The following is a 7430-nucleotide window of genomic DNA, read 5'->3' as shown; positions in this document are numbered from 1 at the left end:
TCAAAAATCTCTCTAACGTGTCGTTCCGATTACCTAAGCATGGTTAGGTTAAGATTAGTATGTCGCGTCTTAAGTCTATCTAACGCGTCGTTCCGATTACCTAAGTATGGTTAGATTATTGTTATGGACCAGCCTACACATGACGTTACATATGAAGTTTAACATAATGAAAACGAGCATGAAGCATATGATCAACGAAGCAAGATGCAAGTTCAAGACTTTTCTAATCCAATCAGCATGCCTCAAGGACCAATAACCAGATCTCAATCGAAGAAGCTTCATAAGGCCTTAATTCATCATCTACAAGGGATAGTGAATATGGCAAACGAAGGCTTACAAGGACAACACAGTTTTGGAACAAGAACAGCTCAAGTTCAATACAACTTAAGTCAAGTCCAACCTATTAATGGGTCTAATTAAGTTTACAATGGGCCGTATTTATCATGGCTCACCAAATAAGTTAATTAAGTATCTTTATTTATATTTTGAATGGCTGAACGAATTTGTTAATTAAAAAAGCTCATATATTTAGTTATCCTTTTTATTTAGGGTTTTGTAAAGGCTATAAATATGTCTTTACTAAATCAGTTAGACAGATTTTGATATTTTGAAAACCTAAAAGCTGTTTGCTTGTTTTCTTTGTGTTCTTGAGTAGAATACATGCTTTAAGGAACATTCAAGTAGATTGATCATCTTCTTGTGGAGTGTTTCGAAATTGGAATTCATAATAAAAAATTGAGTTTTCTTAATTCTAATTCTTTCGATCATCTAAGTAATCTATTAATCTAACCTTTCTTAGGGGTTGTTGCTGAATTGATTTTCAGGCTTTTCAAGTTAATGTTTTGGGGGTTCATATACATAAAGGGGTTCTCAGGCTTATTCTTGGAGGTTCTATATCATTTGGTATCAGAGCTTTGTATCTAGATCAGGTTTTATCCATCTTTTTTTTATTGATTCCGAATTGTTTATTATTCTTGTTTTTCTGAAATACAGATCTGGGTAATTGAAAAAAAATCAAAAAAAAAAAATACAAAAGGAAGTTAACAAAAAAGGGGAGTGAAACTCAAAATTTTATAATATGGAATAAACAAAAAAAATAGAAGACAAGTGATCAAAACAAAAAGGGGTGAAATTCAGAATTTGGTGATTACTGTCATATTTGGGTCTGACTTATAATTGATTGTCTAATGTTCTAAACTAAGTCTGAATTGATTTCCTAAATTATATATTTCATTGTTTTGTACTCCTGAATTGCATAGTTTTCCAGTTAAGGAATATTATCTCTCTTGGCAGATTTGGTTATATTCTTTAAACTACCTTTTTGTTTGACTCTTTATATTTCTGTTTGTTTCACATGTCTTTTGCCTCTATTTGAGTTTTCATAATTTATTGGCTCTTGTTTTCATTTTTTTAATAGATTTGCTTCAAACTGATTTTTTTTTCTGCAAATTTCAGTTTCGTAATACTACTCGAAACTACTTGAATTATTCTGAAAGTGTGATTCACCTAAGAACATAAAGGAAATAGCTAGAGTGGTGTGAGAAAGCCCTGAGTGAAAAAAAATACTTGAGTTTAAACACGAGAGACCATCCCCATCTTTTGAGTGAAACACGTAAGGGAGTACTGGTGAGGTTTTCAATTATTAATTTTTTTCTTCTTTTGAACGTTCTTTTTGCAGAAACGGAAAATCAGAATGAACATAATGATGGTGTTCATGTCGATGAAGCTATGCTTCGTCGGGCGCAACAAGGAGAATTCACATGTTTTCAAAGAACAATGGAGGCTATGAGAGAAGCCTTAGAGCGCATAGATACGAGGTTGGGAGTTGTTGAAAGAGCAGTGCCGAATCAAAATGAGGAGAATAGGGAGGGCAGAAATCATATACCTGAAGTTAATGATTTGGCAAATGATGACAATTATAATGATGAATATGAAGAGGAGGTGATGGCTGGAATGGGTGTACCAAGAGGTAGAGGTAGAAGAGGCCGAGGTTTAGGTAGGGGTAGAGGAAGAGTACTATAAAATATTTTCTACGGTAGAAACCGAGGTAATGATGAATTTGTAGATAGAAATTTTGGCAGCATTAAACATAAAATTCCTCATTTTCAAGGAAAAACAGATCTAGAGGCTTATTTACAATGGGAAAAACAGGTGGAGCTCATATTTGATTGTCATCAGTTTAGTGAGGAAAAGAAGGTTAAGTTGGCGGTTACTAAATTTTCAGATTATGCTATCGCTTGGTGGGATCACTTGGTGACTAATAGAAGGCGAAATTTGGAGTACCCAATGAGAAAGTGATTTGTGCCGAAGCATTTCCATAGGGAACTTGTGCAAAAACTTCAAACTCTTAAAACAGGGTAGTAGGAGTGTGGATGATTACTACAAGGAGTTGGAAATGATCATGATTAGGGCTGACATAGTGGAAGATGTGGAAAATACTATGGCGCGATTTTTGGCTGGTTTGAATAAGGAGATAGCTGACCGAGTGGATTTGCAACCTTATGGGGATTTAGAAGAAATGGTTCACATAGCTGTTAAGGTGGAAAAACAACTCCAGGGCAGATGTGTTACAAGGTATGCTTCCAAACCTTATTCTAATTCGAATCAAAGTTGGAAAAAGGATTGGAAGAGTGATATCAAAGGAAGTAGTAAGAGTACTCATGATGTGTCAAAAGGAAAGGCAGATTCAATTTCAAAAGAAAAATCTAAAGCCGATGAGCCAAAAGGGAGAAATAGAGATATTAAGTGTTGGAAATGTCAAGGAGTAGGTCATATCAGCAAAAAATGTCATAATAGGAGAACTATGACCCTACTCAATGGTGAGATAGTGACTGATGAAGAAGATGGCAACAATGAAAGCGATGAGAATGAGATGTCTGATTTGGAGTATAGTGATGGGAGTATAGAAGAGCCAATTAGAGGTGATGTGCTGGTTACAAGACGTACTCTTAGTACTCAATTGAAGACAGATTTCCATGAGGAGCAGCGAGATAGCTTGTTCCATACAAGGTGTCATGTTCAAGGCAAAGCATGTAGCGTGATTGTTGATGGTGGGAGTTGCACAAATGTGACGAGTACATGCTTGATCAATAGATTGGGGTTGCCTACTATTCCGCACCCACGACCGTACAGACTCCAATGGCTGAATGATTGTGGAGAGATCAAGGTGAACAGGCAATCTATTATTTCATTTTCAATTGGTAATTATCATGATGAGGTGTTGTGTGATGTAGTTCCTATGCATGCTAGGGATATTTTGCTTGGTAGACCATGGCAATTTGATAGAAAAACTACACATGATGGGTACCTGAATAGGTATTCATTCACCAAGGATGGGCGGAAGACCATATTGACACCACTTTCCTCAAAGGAAGTTTATGAAGACCAATGTAAACTGGAAAAGATGAGATTGGAGATCGAAAATAAAGAAAAAAAGGGAGTAAGAACAGTACTATAGGGAGTGAAAATAAAAAAAAGTGAAAAAAATGAGAGAAAAGAAAAAGAACATATTCGAGCTAAAGAGAGAAATGTTAAAAAAGTGAGGTTAGGTAAGCTTTGTACTCTAATCAGCCTATATTTGTACCTTTGTATAAAGGGGCTTATTTGGCTACTAATTAACTTAACCCATCTTTGTCAAGTGATTTTATCGATCTTTTGCAGGAATTTGAAGATTTATTTCCCGAGGAGATGCCAAGTGGGTTACCACAAATTAGAGGCATAGAACATCAAATCGACTTTATTTCTGGATCTGCCATACCCAATCGTCCAGCGTATAGAACAAATCCTTGCGAGACAAAAGATATCCAAAAACAAGTCGAGGAGTTGTTAGCTAAGGGGTATGTGAGGGAGAGTCTAAGTCCTTGTTCAGTTCCTGTAATTCTTGTACCAAAGAAGGACGGAACATGGAGAATGTGTGTGGATTGCAGAGCCATCAATAAAATCACTGTAAAGTATCGTCATCCTATTCCTCGATTAGATGATATGCTTGATGAGTTATATGGTTCTTGTTTGTTCACAAAAATAGATTTCAAATCTGGTTATTATCAAATTCGAATGAATGTTGGTGATGAATGGAAAACAGCTTATAAGACCAAGTACGGATTATATGAGTGGCTTGTAATGCCATTTGGGCTTACTAATGCACCTAGCACATTCATGCGGTTGATGAATCATGTCTTGCGTAAAATACTTGGGTAAACTTGTTGTTGTTTACTTTGATGATATTTTGATTTACTTTAAGTGTTTAGATGATCATGTTAGGCATGTGAGACTTGTACTAGAAACACTTAGGCAAGAGAAGTTGTATGCTAATCTTAAGAAATGTAGTTTCTGCATGGATAAGGTTAATTTTCTTGGTTTTGTTGTATCTAGTCAAGGTGTTGAGGTTGATGAGGATAAGGTTAGAGCTATTAAAGAATGGCCTAGACCTAAAAGTGCTAGTGAGGTAAGGAGCTTTCATGGGCTTGCTGGTTTCTATAGGAGATTCATTAAGGATTTTAGCACTGTAGCCGCACCTTTGAATGAGTTAGTTAAGAAAAATGTTGTTTTTATTTGGGTGATGCACAAGAACATGCATTTGATGAACTTAAGGATAAATTGTGTAGTGCACCATTACCTGCCTTACCTAATTTTGATAAAACCTTTAAAACTGAATGTGATGCTAGTGGCATAGGAATTGGAGTTGTTTTGATGCAGGATCAAAGGCCACTGATGTATTTTAGTGAAAAGTTGAGCGGAGAAGCATTGAAATATCCGACATAAGACAAAGAAGTATATGCCTTGGTTCGAACATTGCAAACATGGCAACATTACTTGTGACGTAGGGAGTTTGTGATACACACTGATCATGAAAGTTTAAAGCATTTGAAGGGTCAGGATAAATTGAACCGTAGGCATGCCAAATGGGTAGAATTCATAGAAACATTCCCATATGTGATAAAGTACAAGCAAGGTAAGGAGAACGTGGTTGTTGATGCATTATCTAGAAGGTACACGTTACTTAACTCACTTAGTGCTAAATTGCTTGGTTTTGAGTTTATAAAGCAGATGTATCAACATGATGATAATTTCAATGAAATATATGCATCTTGTAATAATGGGGCTGTTTCAGATTATTTTTACTTGTTTGATGGTTTCTTATTTAAAAGAAACAGATTGTGTATTCCTAGTTGTTCTATGAGGGAATTGTTAATTAAGGAGGCACATGGTGGAGGATTAATAGGGCATTTTGGGATAAATAAGACTTATATGCTTTCTGAACATTTCTTTTGCCCTGATAAGGTTTGTGATCATTGCATTACATGCCGAGAGGCTAAGTCTAGGTTGAAACCACTACCTGTTCCTAATGAACCTTGGACTGATTTGTCTATGGACTTTGTGCTTGGGTTGCCAAGAACTAGGAAAGGTCGCGATAGTATTTTTTTCGTGGTTGATAGATTTTGTAAGATGGCTCATTTTATACCATGTCATAAAACTGATGATGCTAAGTTGATTGCTGATTTATTTTTCAAAGAAGTTGTGCGTTTACATGGCATACCTAAAAGCATTGTTAGTGATAGAGATGTCAAGTTTTTGAGTCATTTTTGGCGTGTGTTGTGGGGAAAGTTAGGTACTAAACTTTTGTTTTCAACTACTTGTCACCCCCAAACTGATGGACAAACTGAAGTAGTTAATAGGACATTGATTACTTTGCTTAGGGCAATCATAGAAAAGAACATTAAGACATGGGAGGATTGTTTACCATTTGTGGAGTTTGCTTATAATAGGGTTGTTCATAGCACTACTCATTGTTCTCCATTTGAGATTATTTATGGATTTAATCCACTTACTCCTATTGATTTATTACCATTGCCACCTAACAAATTTGTGAGTGTTGATGCTAATTTGTGAGTTAGTGAATATGGCAAACGAAGGCTTACAAGGACAACACAGTTTTGGAACAAGAACAGCTCAAGTTCAATACAACTTAAGTCAAGTCCAACCTATTAATGGGTCTAATTAAGTTTACAATGGGCCGTATTTGTCATGGCTCACCAAATAAGTTAATTAAGTATCCTTTTATTTATATTTTGAATGGGCTGAATGAATTTGTTAATTAAAAGCCCATAGATTTAGTTATCCTTTTTATTAAGGGTTTTGTAAAGGCTATAAATATGTCTTTACTAAATCAGTTAGACAGATTTTGATTTGAAAACCTAAAAGCTGTTTGCTTGTTTTCTTTTGTGTTCTTGAGTAGAATACATGCTTTAAGGAACATTCAAGTAGATTGATCATCTTCTTGTGGAGTGTCTCGTAATTGTAATTAAGAATAAAAAATCCAGTTTTCTTAATTCTAATTCTTCTGATCATCTAAGTAATCTGTTAATCTAACCTTTCTTAGGGGTTGTTGCTGAATTGATTTTTAGGGTTTTCAAGTTAATGTTTTGGGGGTTCGTATACATAAAGGGAAAAGGCATAAGTAGCCTAAGAGGGCTAAGAGTAAGACCTTTAATAAGGAGCTAACCGAGGCGCTAGATTAGTATGTCTCGTCTCAAGACTCTTTAACACGTCGTTCTGATTACCTAATGTCACGACCCAATCTCATGGGCCGAGATCGGCCCTAGGCAATGGGAGTGGTAGCTCCTAAACCCGTAGCAAGCCTAAAAACACTGTAATTATTTTGCTTTTAAAAAAGTTATGATTAACAATTTACAATAACATTTACAAACACTTTCAATATTACCTATTTGAAACATAATCATAACACATAAAGTGTTTTCATAAAACATATGACCCCATTTATAAATATCAGAGTTAAAACGCCTTAACTAGTTATCTATCCGTTAAGCACAGAATACTAGACTACTGCAGACTTCTAAGAGGTAAAATCTTCTTTGCATGTCTTGTACGAAATGACTTACCAGGGAAATAAAACTTTGGAAGCCTTAATCGAATCTTTCTGAACTTTCCTGTAAAAATTGGATGGACAACGGGGTCAGAAATATAAATATTTCTAAGTGAATTTACAATATTACTAAGAAATATTACATAAAGGCTGAAATACTTTAAAGTCCCTTTACGTAAGATAAAGTCCTTTGAAAACATATACAAAACTCTTTTTATTTGAACTCACTACATAAAACTTCTTTTTAATAACTTGAAAATATTTATACAAAATATTTGGAAAGTAAATATAATCATAATAGTTTATAAACTTTAAGTATTGACTTATAACCACTTTAATTTAACCTTAACGTTGCTAGCTAAACCAGCTGACGTATCCCATATGCCTGACACCGTTAGCAAAGCTAACCAATGTGTCCTATTCGCCTGACATCGATAGCAAAGCCAACCGATGTATTCTGTAAGCTCGACATCGATAGGAAAGCCAACCGATGTTTTCTGGTCGCCTGACATCGATTGCAAAGCCAACCGATGTATTTTGTACGTAT

General features: G+C 35.2%; 1 pseudogene; it reads left to right on the top strand.

Moving 5' to 3' along the window:
• The first annotated feature begins 204 nt into the window (after positions 1–204).
• On the top strand, positions 205–5889 carry LOC126668517 (uncharacterized; annotated as a pseudogene).
• The last annotated feature ends 1541 nt before the right edge of the window (positions 5890–7430 follow it).

Source organism: Mercurialis annua, linkage group LG1-X (genome assembly GCF_937616625.2).
Source record: "Mercurialis annua linkage group LG1-X, ddMerAnnu1.2, whole genome shotgun sequence".
In the NCBI taxonomy this organism is placed as follows: domain Eukaryota; kingdom Viridiplantae; phylum Streptophyta; class Magnoliopsida; order Malpighiales; family Euphorbiaceae; genus Mercurialis; species Mercurialis annua.
Note: the sequence above shows the minus strand (reverse complement) of the source record. Positions and strands in the feature narration are given on the sequence as shown.